Source organism: Sinocyclocheilus rhinocerous, unplaced genomic scaffold, assembly GCF_001515625.1.
Source record: "Sinocyclocheilus rhinocerous isolate Xijiao unplaced genomic scaffold, SAMN03320098_v1.1 scaffold53, whole genome shotgun sequence".
In the NCBI taxonomy this organism is placed as follows: domain Eukaryota; kingdom Metazoa; phylum Chordata; class Actinopteri; order Cypriniformes; family Cyprinidae; genus Sinocyclocheilus; species Sinocyclocheilus rhinocerous.
Genome location: NW_015645538.1, coordinates 1,318,686 through 1,331,930, shown reverse-complemented (window position 1 = coordinate 1,331,930; position 13,245 = coordinate 1,318,686). Strand labels below are relative to the sequence as shown.

The 13,245-nt window shown below is 37.9% G+C and overlaps 1 protein-coding gene across 1 annotated transcript in view; it reads left to right on the top strand.

Annotated features, from left to right (window-relative positions):
* The window catches only part of LOC107706218 (CUB and sushi domain-containing protein 3-like), a 406,816-nt gene that overhangs the window by 189,641 nt on the left and 203,930 nt on the right, over positions 1 to 13,245 (top strand). The window lies entirely within an intron of this gene.

Sequence of the window (13,245 nt, the reverse complement as noted above, 5' to 3'; positions counted from 1 at the left end):
GTAAGGTTTAGACAGTGTTATCAAGGCTGGATCTGTCAGACCAGAGGGGTTTTTCTCTTTGTCTAGCAAAAAAGACATGTTACTTGTGATGTGGACAAAGTCCTCAGGCCGGACTTAAGCACAAACACATGATGCTGAGACAGAACGAATCTCTCATTGACCCTGATACAATTTTTTTTTGTACCCTCAGATTCCAGATTTTCAAATAATTGTATCTCGACCAAATATTGTCCTATCCTAAAAAACATCAACAACAACATACATCAATGGAAAGCTTGTTTATTCAGCCTTTTGATGATGTATGAATCTCAATTTTTATTTTTTTTAATGACCCTTATGACTGGTTTTGTGGTCCAGGGTCACAAATAGTTTATCATATAAACTATATAACTATGTAATGAGGATATTATTATATAATTATCAATTTCCAGTATACTGGAACTTTGATATTATACTGATATATGAAATTGATTTTCTTACAAGACTTTACATTATTTTATTACTTTTATTAATGTTGTTGTTGGTATTTTTGTTAATAACAAATGTTTGGGGATATTAAAGAACAAATGTTCTTTAATATTTAGTTCATGATTTGTTTTTTATTAATTACACTTAAAATTATCTACATTTATTAATTTATTAAATGTTACAAGATGGTTTCTGTCTACTGCCTGCAAAATGTAAAAAAAAAAAAAGTTTATCACCATTAAATATTTATAATTAAAAAAATATTTAATACATTTATTTTTATTAATTATGTTGTTTAGTTTATTTTTTACATTTATTTATCTATTTATTTTACATTTATATATTATTACAAGATTCAGTAATGGCTAATGCTAACTAAACTATTTAATTTTTTATCATTTCCTGGAGCAGCTTACATGTTATTGTTAGTCCTGCTTCAATTATTACACAGCCAAGCACAAAGTATTTGCTGATATCAGTCAAAATCCTCTCTACTTCATCATCTCATGTACTGTACATGTATGCAGGCTGTTTTGCCTTAGAGAGTAATTTCATTTTCATATGTGCTGCATAGCCATAAGCAGAAATCTGTAAAATTCTAAAATCAGCACATTGACTCTCTCTTTACCCAAAGGCAGTGGAGCGTGCCACAGTGGCTCAGGCTGCGGTATGAATTTCATTCGGAGCTGTGCGATAGAGCCAAAATGGCTGCCAGTCAGGAAAGGCCCTTAAAAGCAGAAACAGTCAACTGATCGGACATCACAGTCGCTCTGTTTTACGGGCTTTAGTTTGTGTCCAATACGAAGTGAAGTGAAGATCTGCGTTTGATTTGTCTTCTGTGTCTAACGTCTCTCGCTCAAGGACAGAGAACATCTTTTCGATGTAGATCTCGGTCCCCAGGGAGCTTTAAATACAGGGTTTTTGAATACTGCCTCAGCCGATGACTGTAAGGACGAGGGAAGCCATTAGTGTGGAGACGTATGAGGATGTCTTGAAGGAGTAGAGTTGGACGGAAAGCGTTTGGCTTAAAGTCGCCATGAACTTGCATTTTAATCATACTCCCAGATGTTGGTTTGTAAGGTGGAGACGTGTGATAAATTCCTCATTACCATATTGGGCAGCTGTCTGCCAACCTGCTACATATCAATTGAGCAAGTGAATGAGGAGGAAAAAGCCAATTACATGGAAATGTGTAAAAAAATACACCATCATGTGTTGTTTTTGTGTGTATTGGCTTAACTCTGTGTTCTTAGAGGTATTCATCTGTTTTGTTTGCGTGACTGTTTGTATTTGTGCACTGTCAAAAAGCAATTACATTTTATTCAGCATGCAGAGCTTTTTGAGTCACACGCTGAAAATGTGAATTATTTTGAATCTACATTATTAAAAAAAAAATCCCATATTAGACCAACAATATTCCCCCAGATGTTATTCCAACTAGGCAGTGTTGCCTGAACAAAGAGTTTCATATTGAACAATTTGTCAAGGGTTTTTCAGTTCCCAATATGCTTTGCATCATAAATAAATGATGCACATACATTTATAGGAATATTATTTCGCCATTTGCTGTCTTTCTGTTATTTATTGTCACTTTTAGTTATCTGTTGAGTAGTTATATTGAGAGTTCATCTTTATATATATATATATATATATATTAAAAAGATAAAAAGGGAAAGTGAAGACTTTTACATTATTACACAAAAAAAAATCAAATAAATGCTGTTCTTTTGAACTTTTTATTGATCAAATATTCCATGTTAAGCAGCACAACTGTTTTTAACTGTGATAATAATTAGTAATATTTCTTTAGCACCTAATAAGCATATTAATGATTTCCGAAGGATCATGTGACACTGAAGAATGGAGTAATGACTGCTGAAAATTCAGCTTTGCCAACAAATTATATTAAAAAAGAAGTTATTTTAAAGTGCAATATATTATAGTATTTTCAAGGCACAAGGCATTAAAAAAATCTCACAAACTCCAAACTTTTGAATAGTAGTGTGTTTTTACATTGTTTTTAATGTGTGATTGTATACATGCTGTTGTGTGTGCGTATGTGTGCACATCGGTGTGTGTGTGTGTGTGTGTGTGTGTGTGTGTTGCAGTCAGAGCTTTGTGAGCCGGTGGCCTGAGTTCTTCAGTGATGAATTAAACATTCTGAGAGTCCCAGTAAAGATAGCGATTAAACATGGCTCCACGTACCTTGTTTTCCTTTGTGTTGTGGAGGCTGTAACTGTCTGCTGTTCTCCAGCAGTGTAATGGTTCATGTTTTGGCTGGGCTCTTTGCATCTGTAATAATGTCCAGTGCTTTGGCTAAAGCCTCTCTATTGTGGACACTGGGCATGCTTCCTAGAAAGGGGCGTTCTATGGGAATGCATTACCATTTTGTTAAGAGTTTTATCCTATTAAAAATCCACTTTCATTTGAAGATGACTGTTTGCAGCATTTCAAAGTTTCCCTCTTTTTATGTTATTACAGCACAAAAAAGTAATAAAAGTTTGCTTTATATTGTGTGCACAGTGAGCTGAAACACTTGAAATGTTTGGTACAACTGGATAAAAAGCACTCTTAAGGGAAAAAATGCAAAGATAAGGCCCGTTGTAGCTATTCGTCACATTATTCACATATTTATTCACATTAGTTGATCCACATTAGCTACACAAATCTGCAACATTTTAAAAATAACTAATTTATAGTGTATTACAAATTCATTCTTGTATTTTTGTAACATACAGTAATATCACAAATCAGAAAATATTCATAGTATTTTGCAACCTATTTAGGTGTGCGTGTGTGTGTGTGTGTGCGCACGCGCTGTGGGATAAAAAAAAGTCCAGCCTTTAACCCCCATTGCCCCCTATATTGTTTGTATTGATGATTTTTTCTTGCATTACAGTTGATTAGTCTAGAGACATTAGCATGTTATTTTGTGCTGATTGTGTTGATAGTATTCAGGATAATTAACATATTGAGTAATGTCTGTTGTGAGTTAATTTATGGTTGAATTAGATTAACAGAATTTGATGCAAATGTTTCTTCAGCCTGTAGTGTAATTATGTCATGATAACGAGACTCTCCTAAGCAACAGGCTCATTAAAATGTTTCTACAATATAACTATAAACATAACTATAATCAGGGGTGCACATAAGTTTTTCAGCCTGGTTCTCATAAGAGAACCTGGAGATTTGGTTTGGTCCTCACACTGCACATAGTGTGACATAGTGTGACCCATTAAATATAACTATAAAAATAAATTAATAATAGTGATAATATTATTGCACTTTATTTAGTTAGTTTTTTTTACATAAAATAATAAACAAAATAATAAAGTGTGATAATTCTATTTTTAAATAAAAAGGGAGTATTAAATACAAATACAATTATTTTATAGTAAGAAAGTGTGATAAGACTATTTTATTTTAAAATAAAAAGGGAGTATTAAATACAAATACAATTATTTTATAGTAAACTTAAAAATAAAATGCTACTATTTACTTCTTTTTTTTATATGAATTTATCATTTTCAACCTTAAAATCAGCAGGCTTTTATTTTGGCGGGTTGCCGGCAAGTAAGTATATTTAAACTCAAATACTTAAACTCAAATGGAGACCTGCGGACCACTTATGCGCACCCCTGACTATAATAATGAAACTCATAGGTATTAATAAATTACTGTGGAAACAGCTATGTAAGTATTAGAAGAAATGTTTGAACAAGTCTTGAACTTACAGAATTTACATATAGATAACATATACATATATACATATATTATGTACGTATGTATGATTTATTCATAATTAGGAATGCAATGGAATACATTACCTTTTTAAAATAGAAAACAGTGATATATAAAAAGCATTTGCAAGACTTTGGGCTGGTACTTTGGAAGAAGCACCTCTCATTGCAATCTGTCAGTGAGAGACGGCAACATCGCCTGCTCTGAGTGCGGTGCCTGACAGCTCGAGATGAACAAAATGTTACAAATGAGCGGATGCTGCCACCAGCGCCCTCATCTCTTAAATCTGTAGCGTGCAGAGGCAAGGTGACGAACAAAAGAGAAACCTCTCTCAGTCATCTATCCAACAACAGGCTCTTCTGAATGAAGAGGCAGCGCTCTATTGTTATTGATTGTTAGGGAAGGTGTCCTAGATCTCAATGTGAAACTATGATTCAGGGGCCGACAATGAAGGGACCAGGCTTTTCAATTATGTACCTACGCTGTGGAAAAATCATTTAGAAATGCCCATCTGTGGCCTTGCCACAAAACACAAACCCTTTATACAGGAAACAGGGCTTTGTGTCATGTAAGTGTTGACATTTGTTGCAGAAAATAGAAATGATCATAATTTCAACAGAAAAAGACTGTAAAAAGGCTACGCTTAAAACCCAGTTAACAGTTTCTTTATATGGTGAAAAACTGCAATAGATCTAATGGGAGATTCCATGTAATTTTAAAATACTATTAAATAATCAATTTTTGGAATTCATCTTATAATTTATGGTGAAAAATCATAAATTGGCATTACCACAGTTCTCTCTTCTCAAATGTGACAGCTCACATTCATTCATTCATTCATTCATTTTTTTTTCTTATCAGCTATGAACATTAGGGTTTTATGTTACAACTTATATTGTTAAATTAATGAATATTGCATTATTTTAGTATCATGTGTGTTACCTTTTATATATTAGTATTTAAATTAGCTTGTGGAAAACACACACACACACACACACACACACACAAAAAAACATTTTAAACCGTATGTGTCCATACAATGGAAGTTGATGGAGTCCAAAATGAAAGTCAAGCCATTTTTATTTATAGTGCACTACACTATACAGATTGTTTCAAAGCAACTTCACAGTAATAAACAGGGAAATAACAGAATCAATTATGCAAACATCTTTAAATATGAGACAAATCCAAATTTTGCTTTAAAGCAGCTCTAAAAAATGTCATTATTCAGCTCAAGTCGGTTTGGTTCTGTGCTTGATTGGCCAGCCAACATGCCTGACCTGAACCCAATATGGAATCTATGGGATATTTTCAAGAGAAAGATGAGAAACAGTCGATCCAACAATACAGACGAGCTGAAGGCTCAATAGTGCCTCAGCAGTGCCACAGGCTGATCGCTTCCATGCCACACCACAGGAGCCCCGACCAAGTATTGAGTGCATAAATGAACACATTAAAGATCTTGAACTTTTCTGTTTTGCAAATCCCTTTTTTTTTTATTGATCTTAGGAAATATTCTAATATTTTGAGATACTGGATTTTTTACTTTCATGAGCTATAAACTCTAATCCTCAAAATTAAAAAAAAAAAAAAATTGAAATGTTTTACTTTACATGAAATTAATCTAGAATATATGAAAGTTTCACTTTTTGAAATGTTACAAAAAAATTAACTTTTTCATGATATACTTTTTTTTTTTAGATGAACCTGCATATGTATATTTTTCACTGTAAATTTAAGTTTAATCTACAAAATTTACTCTTGCTGTTTTTAAAATGACTTTTTTACAGTACATGTTTCATTAACAAATGTCACTTTATTTAATTGTCGGTAAAATTTCATCACTTCACTTCGATTATACTTAAATTCTATCTTAAAAGATTGTGAAAAAGAAACTGTTCTTTACACACAATATTGATAGTTTTCTTTCTTTCTTTCTTTTCTTTTCTTTTTTTAAATCATTTTAAGTAAAATGTCCACTTTAAATATGTCAGTGCTGTTGTGGAAGGGGTACTTGAGCCGTATTGATGGGGTTGTGAGGGTCTATATGACTAAAAGTTTGAACACCTGTCTCACTTTTACAGTTTCATATTTTTTCCCCCTGATTACTGCGTCATTTTCCTTTCTCTGCACAAAAGACGCTTCTCCTTCTGTAAAGGAGTTCAACGCAACACTCTTGCCCTCCTACAGTACGTTCTGAGTGACAGGTCTGGATACTGTGATCAACAGAGTGTAGAGAATTGATCTGTTCCTACAAGATCCTGTAAACCTGTTTACAATCCTCTCAGCGCCCTACACATCAAGACTCGTGCTGAAGCCTGTACAACAGCAAAAACAAACAGCCACACCAGAGGATGGAACAGTCCAAGTGATTAAAGTTGAATGTGTTGTGATAGTGATGGGCTTTTTAGGATTCAGAACAGGTTCGCGGTGGAAAGGATGAGCAGGTGGGCCACCACACAGAACACAGCTGCTGCATAGCGACAGAGAACAGAGTGAAAACACCAGAGTGCCACGCTACAGACGTGACTACAGACACGCTTAAGACTCTATCCGGTTGTCTCTTCCTAAAATATTCATTAGAGCTGTTCATTAGGGGTGAAATGAGGTTGGCAAATCGCATTTTGATGTGTCTAGACAGGATGTCAAAAGCAGCATGACGATGGCTTATGGACTGTGGATTTTCTAGGCCCTCTGATCTTGGTTACATTTGAGTTAGTCCACTTTTATTTTAGGATGGGATGTTGCTCATATGCTTATATTCACAAAACAGTTCCGATTTTTACAAATATCGCTATGAGTGCAAATAACTAAGAGCATCAGTAATTTTTTTGTTTTACTTTAGAAGATTTTATAGTTTTTTTTTATTACTATTTTATTATTTATTTATTGTTATATGTTTTATTATGCTTTAAAGACAGAGTTATGTTTGTCCACTTTCCATTAAAGATGGAATGTTTCTCATAATGTGATTTGGTCACAAATTTTTTTTTTTTTTTACAAATATTGCTGCAGAGTTCAAATAACTAAGCACTTGAGTAATGTGAACATTTTATTAATTTGATTTAATGTAATTTAATTTACATTAATTTAATTAAATTTTTTTTTTTTTTTATATTACCAAATTGAATCCCCATATTTGTCAATGTACACCACATATACTATTAAAAACTGTTTTAGAAAAGTCACATTAAAGTCGTATCACATTAAAGTCTCATCAAGTTTATATGCATTTTTACATTGCTTCAAAAATACAAGTCAACAAATCCTCTGTAAACACCGTAAGTGCAGTGGAGGTTGCAAACACACAGATGGATCTTTAATTTAACTGAGCTGAGTGCTCGCTAAAAAACAGCTTGCTCATAGATCATTCTGTGTATTAAGTCATTACAAGTTCATTTTAATTCTGACATGTTGCTTTTTAATTATTCGATTAATTTTCACCAGCCTGACCCATTCAAGCCAATTTGTGGAGTTACAAACATTATAGGTGGGAAGTATTACACTCAGCAGTCAGCCAGTCACAGTAACGTGGATGCATTTCCTCCTCTCACTTTACATTTCTCCTGTATCTTGCAGTATACTTTAAGTTAGAAAAAATTGTGGGGTAACACTTTATTTTAAGGTGTCCTTGTTACACGTTACATGTACTTACTATTATAATAACAATAAATTATGCATAATTACATGCAAGTAACCCTAAGCCAAACCCTAACCATATAGTAAGTACATGTAGATAATTAGTATTTCTCAGTACTTAAATGTATAATTACACTGTAACAAGGACACAAAATAAAGTGTAACCAAATTGTGGATTATATTCCACTTGATCTCTTTTATTTCATGTTATTTTAGTTTTATTTTTCATTATATTTGTTTTATTTTGAAGATGCACAGCCTCTCTTGTCTCCAAGAGACATACATGTTTAAAATCCAGAGACACTAAAATCACATAATTTTATTTATTTATTGGTGTATTACAAATTTCCACAGACATATCCTTAGATCTAACTGTATACAGTTTTAACAATCTTGTTTTTTTAGCTCATAATGCATTCTCATAACATCAGTATTTCAAAAAAATATGTTTGCGCCATATACATTAAAAATAAATGTAATGTATGATATTTTGCTTCTAATGCACATTTAATGTCTTTTTAAGAGTCACTTAAAGGAACACTCCACTATTTTTGAAAATAGGCTCATTTTCCAACTCCCCTAGAGTTAAACAGTTGAGTTTTACCGTTTTCAAATCCATTCAGCCGATCTCCGGGTCTGGCGGTAGCACTTTTAGCTGTAGCTTAGCATAGATCATTGAATCTGATTAGACCGTTAGCATCTCGCTCAAAAATTACCAAAGAGTTTCTATATTTTTCCTATTTAAAATGATGTTACGCAGCGCCTGAAAATAGTCCCCAGCACGCTCCCTGTGCAAGCAGGTGGTCATGTTGGTTATGTTGACGGAAGTTAGCCTGTTTTCAGGTGCTGCGTAATATCATTGCGCCTGCTGCACCCATGGTACGGCAGCAAAGTTCCTTGATTATTACGCTGGAATGAGAGTATAGTTCCTAGCCATATCGCCCTAGAAAATCTTTTCATTTTCCGTCGGTCTTAGTACACGATGTAACTACAGAAGAGTTTTAAATAGGAAAAATATAGAAACTCTTTGGTCATTTTTGAGCGAGATACTAACGGTCTAATCAGATTCAATGATCTATGCTAAGCTACAGCTAAAAGTGCTACCGCCAGACCCGGAGATCGGCTGAATGGATTCGAAAACGGTAAAACTCAACTGTTTAACTCTAGGGGAGTTGGAAAATGAGCCTATTTTCAAAAATAGTGGAGTGTTCCTTTAAGTATTCAAGTAATTGTGGTACCATTGTAATCATGTTACCTCAACACATGAGGTGCTGACCTGGCAGTGTGTGTCCATTGCCTGGGCTACGGTGCAGAGTTTTGTTTATTATTCATAGAGTTATAATACTTAATCATACATTCTGTCATGCTGCATGATTAGAGAAGCCCTCTAGCTGGGAAACCTTTGGGAAATATGAAGAACTGAGAGAGAGAGAGCTGTGTAATCCATTACAATCCGTTCCTCTTCGGGGAATTAGCCCTCTTATATGACAAACGAATGGCACTTATGATGGGATTTATTACTGTCACCTTCCCAAAATACTGTGTGTGTGTTTTTTTCTAATATGTGAATCCAATATGTCTACAAAGCTAATGACAAACTAATTGATGCCTGACTGTGATTGATTATTTGATTGAGTGATTAAAGACACTAAACCGTCATTTCAGTCTGGGTGCACATAATCACATTCACTCTGGTATCACAGCATTGCTTTGTGCTCTCAGAAGTCAAGCTTCGTACCCAAAATAGCGCATATGCACAAAACAAGTACAAAGTCCTCTGTGGATCATGTGCTAGAAGAGGAATCAGCCTGCCGAACTCAAATGGCATTTGCTATCACGCATTGTTCACTGTAAATACAGGCTTTATTGAAATGGCTTTTGGGGGTGTTGGATACCAAGCCAGCGGTGAAATATGCTCCTGAGTAAAAGCATTGTGAGGTCATTAGCTGGCGTGTGAGGTTCATTTATTCTCCAGTGTGCCACGCCGCCTTCCTTCCTCCCTCCCAATCTGATCCTCAAAATGGAGGTGCTGGTCGCGGGCCAAACAAGATATTCATGTGGAAATGTGACCAGCATGCAAGATGTCTCAATGTGGTGGTCTCTGATTTACATAAGCTCCACAGAGTCACTCACAGAGAATTCTTCCAAGTAACTTAATTATTGCCACTGTACTGAGACAGCAGCACTGACAAAGTATGTAGCATCCACACAGCATATGAAATCACTAATATATATGGTTCAAAACTGAAAAGAAGTTTAAGCATCAAAACAATAAAAGTTTAATACAGCATACAGCTTTATTATTTGTATTATTTTTTTAGTTTATTTTGTTGTTGTTTATAGATTACAATGGGTCCTGTTTAATTTTTTTTTTTTTCTGATCAAAAAATAGTGACATCTGTGGCCACAGAACATCACTAGTCTCTCGCAGTGCTCTTGTGTGATCTTGGTCCACTCTTCTTTATAGTTCGGTAACTGTAGTGGGTTTCTAAGCTTTGTCACCAAGGATTTTCAAGAGATTTTCAATCGGGTTTAGATCAGCACTCTTGGCTGGACATTTCATTATTTCTATGTTCTTAGCTTCAAGGAAAAAAATATTTCCCATCAGACCCAAATAAATTAAACTTGCTTTCATCACTGAAATGAACTTTGGACTAGTTCTCTTCTGTCCACACAACATGCTCCTCAGCAAGGGTGAACTCTCTGTTAATGAGAGTCTTGGTCACTGCAGAGTGTGCTTTCAGTCCAACGTCTCTTAAACATCCCAAAACAGATCCTTACCCTGTTCAAAACTGAACTGGCAAGCAATTCCAACTGCAGTGCTGAACCGATTCCCCACTGACAGTCTCCGCATTATCCTGTTTTCTTGTGCATTTGTCTTGCATGGACAACCAGCCTTTTTGGAGGACTTGAATGAATTGGTGTCATTGTAAAGCTGCAATATTCAAGAAATCACAGATTTAGAATGGCCAACTTCTCTTGCAGTGGCTAAAAGTGTCATCCCTCTGGCCTTCATCTGGACAACCTGCTATCGCAGGGTTTCAGTCACCTTAGAGCGGCCCACCATCTTGCCATCTCAGTAAAAATTCGAGGAAATCTGCCAGCTAAATAGGGTTTGTCATATAATTAGGGAAATGAGCACCAGGTGCCAGATTAACACCAATAACTTGAAGGTATCTGTAAGTGTTCTCTAAGGCCCTGTTTACACTAGTGCGTTTTCGTTTTAAACCGGCGAACATTAACCCTAACCCATCGTTTTCAAAAGTCTTTGTTTTGCTCCATTTACACTGAAACGCAACCCCGGAGTTTTCAAATTAAACTTGGGTCTGCAGCATTCTCAAAAGTCTCTGTTCCCTATCAATACTTCACTCGTACTGCGTCTGTTTAAGACGCTTGGGGGAAAACTCCTTTTTCTCCGATGACTGAAGCCTTTCAATAATGCAGTGTAACTGCACGGCCATTGCTTCATGCAGTGAATAAAAAATGAACCAATGGCTCGGCAGCAGAGCTGCACGAGCCTATGGCGGTAAAGCCCGCCAGAATGGGCAGGGTCATCTGGCTATATAAGGATCCTCAGATTATTCTCCTTCAGCGACGACTACTAGTTCTTCGCTCTACGAGACTACAAAGCCTTCGCCGTGATCAAGCCTCACAGCGGATCGAGAGACCCCTTCCTGCTCGGCTATTCTCACCGCTTCATGCTGCCCTCGCGCCTCGCCATCTGCACAACCCAGCACAGCCAGCACGGGCATGGACGCCGAGCTTTTCCGCGTCCTGTCTAAAGCTGTGGAGGAGCTGGGTTTGGAGTGGTCTCCGATGGAGGAGCCCACCCACAGCCGCCTGGATGAGTGGTTCTTGCCGAGGCGCAGTCAGGCCCCCCGACAACGAGCTCCACCATTCTTTCCGGAGGTCCACAACGAGATCACCATGTCTTGGCGTGCCCCCGCCCTCAGATCAGTCGACGGCGCCGAAGAAAAAGGATACGACAGACTGCCTCCCCTGGATCAGTCAGTGGCCGCGCATCTCTGCCCGCCCACGGCCATTGGGTGGAAGGTAAAGGCGGCCCACCCGTCCAAGCCGTGTAGGGCGACTTCAGCTCTCGCCGGACGAGCCTACTCGTCTGCTGGACAAGCGGCCTCGGCGCTTCATTCCATGGCGGTCTTACAAGTCTTCCAGGCCAAGCTCCTCCATTGCATGGACGAGCCCGGACCCCACAGCTTTCAAGTCAAGTCACCTTTATTTATATAGCGCTTTTAACAATACAGATTGTGTCAAAGCAACTGAACAGCATTAATTAGGAAAATAGTGTGTCAATAATGCAAAATGACAATAGTAAACACTAATTTTTCAGTTAAAGGCAGTTCATCATTGAATTCAGTGATGTCATCATCCAGCTCAGTTCAGTTTAAATAGTATCTGTGCAATCATTTGCAATCAAATCAAGTCTTCGAACCTTTCTGCCAGACCTAAGGGGACACCACGTCTTAGTCCGCTCGGACAGCATGACGGTAGTGTCCTATATAAATCGCCAGGGCGGTCTCTCCTCGAAGCGCCTCTTCGCACTAGTGGAGCGCCTCTTGGAATGGGCTCAGCTCAACTTGCGCTCGCTGAGAGCAGCGCATGTTGAACCAAGGAGCAGACATGCTGTCTCGGAGCAACGTCCCATCGGAGGAGTGGACGCTCCACTCTCAAACGGTTCAGAAAATCTGGGAAATCTTCGGCAGGGCAGAGGTCGACCTCTTCGCCTCAGAAGACAACTCTCATTTCCCAACTTACTTTTCGAAGGACAGGGACGCATTCACATCAACTGCCTGGAAATGCTGGCAGTGTGTCTGGGCCTTCTGCCTTCTGCCAGACCTAAGGGGACACCGCGTCTTAGTCCGCTCAGACAGCATGACGGTAGTGTCCTATATAAATCGCCACAGCGGTCTCTCCAGTTTCTTGATGGGAGCTTGCGAACCTCCCTGAGAACGTGCTAAACACAATCTCTCAGGCTAGAGCACCATCTACAAGACGCTTCTACGCCCTTAAATAGTCTGTCTTCTCCGCCTGGCGTACAGCCCGCGGCGCAGATCGCTCTGATTCCACAGGTGATCAGGCGAGTCAGGGAACAGAGACACAAAGTGCTGTTGGTGGCCCCGCTGGTTTGCACCAGCACTGGTTTGCAGAGCTGTGTCGGCTGCTCTCGGCAGCCCCGTGGCCCATTCTCCTGAGACGGGACCTCCTCTCTCAGGCGAACGGAACAATATGGCACCCCCAGCCCGAGCTGTGGGCTCTGCACCTTTGGCCTCTCGATGGGAGCTTGCGAACCTCCCAGAGAATGTGCTAAACACAATCTCTCAGGCTAGAGCACCGTCTACAAGACGCCTCTACGCCCTTAAATGGTCTGTCTTCTCC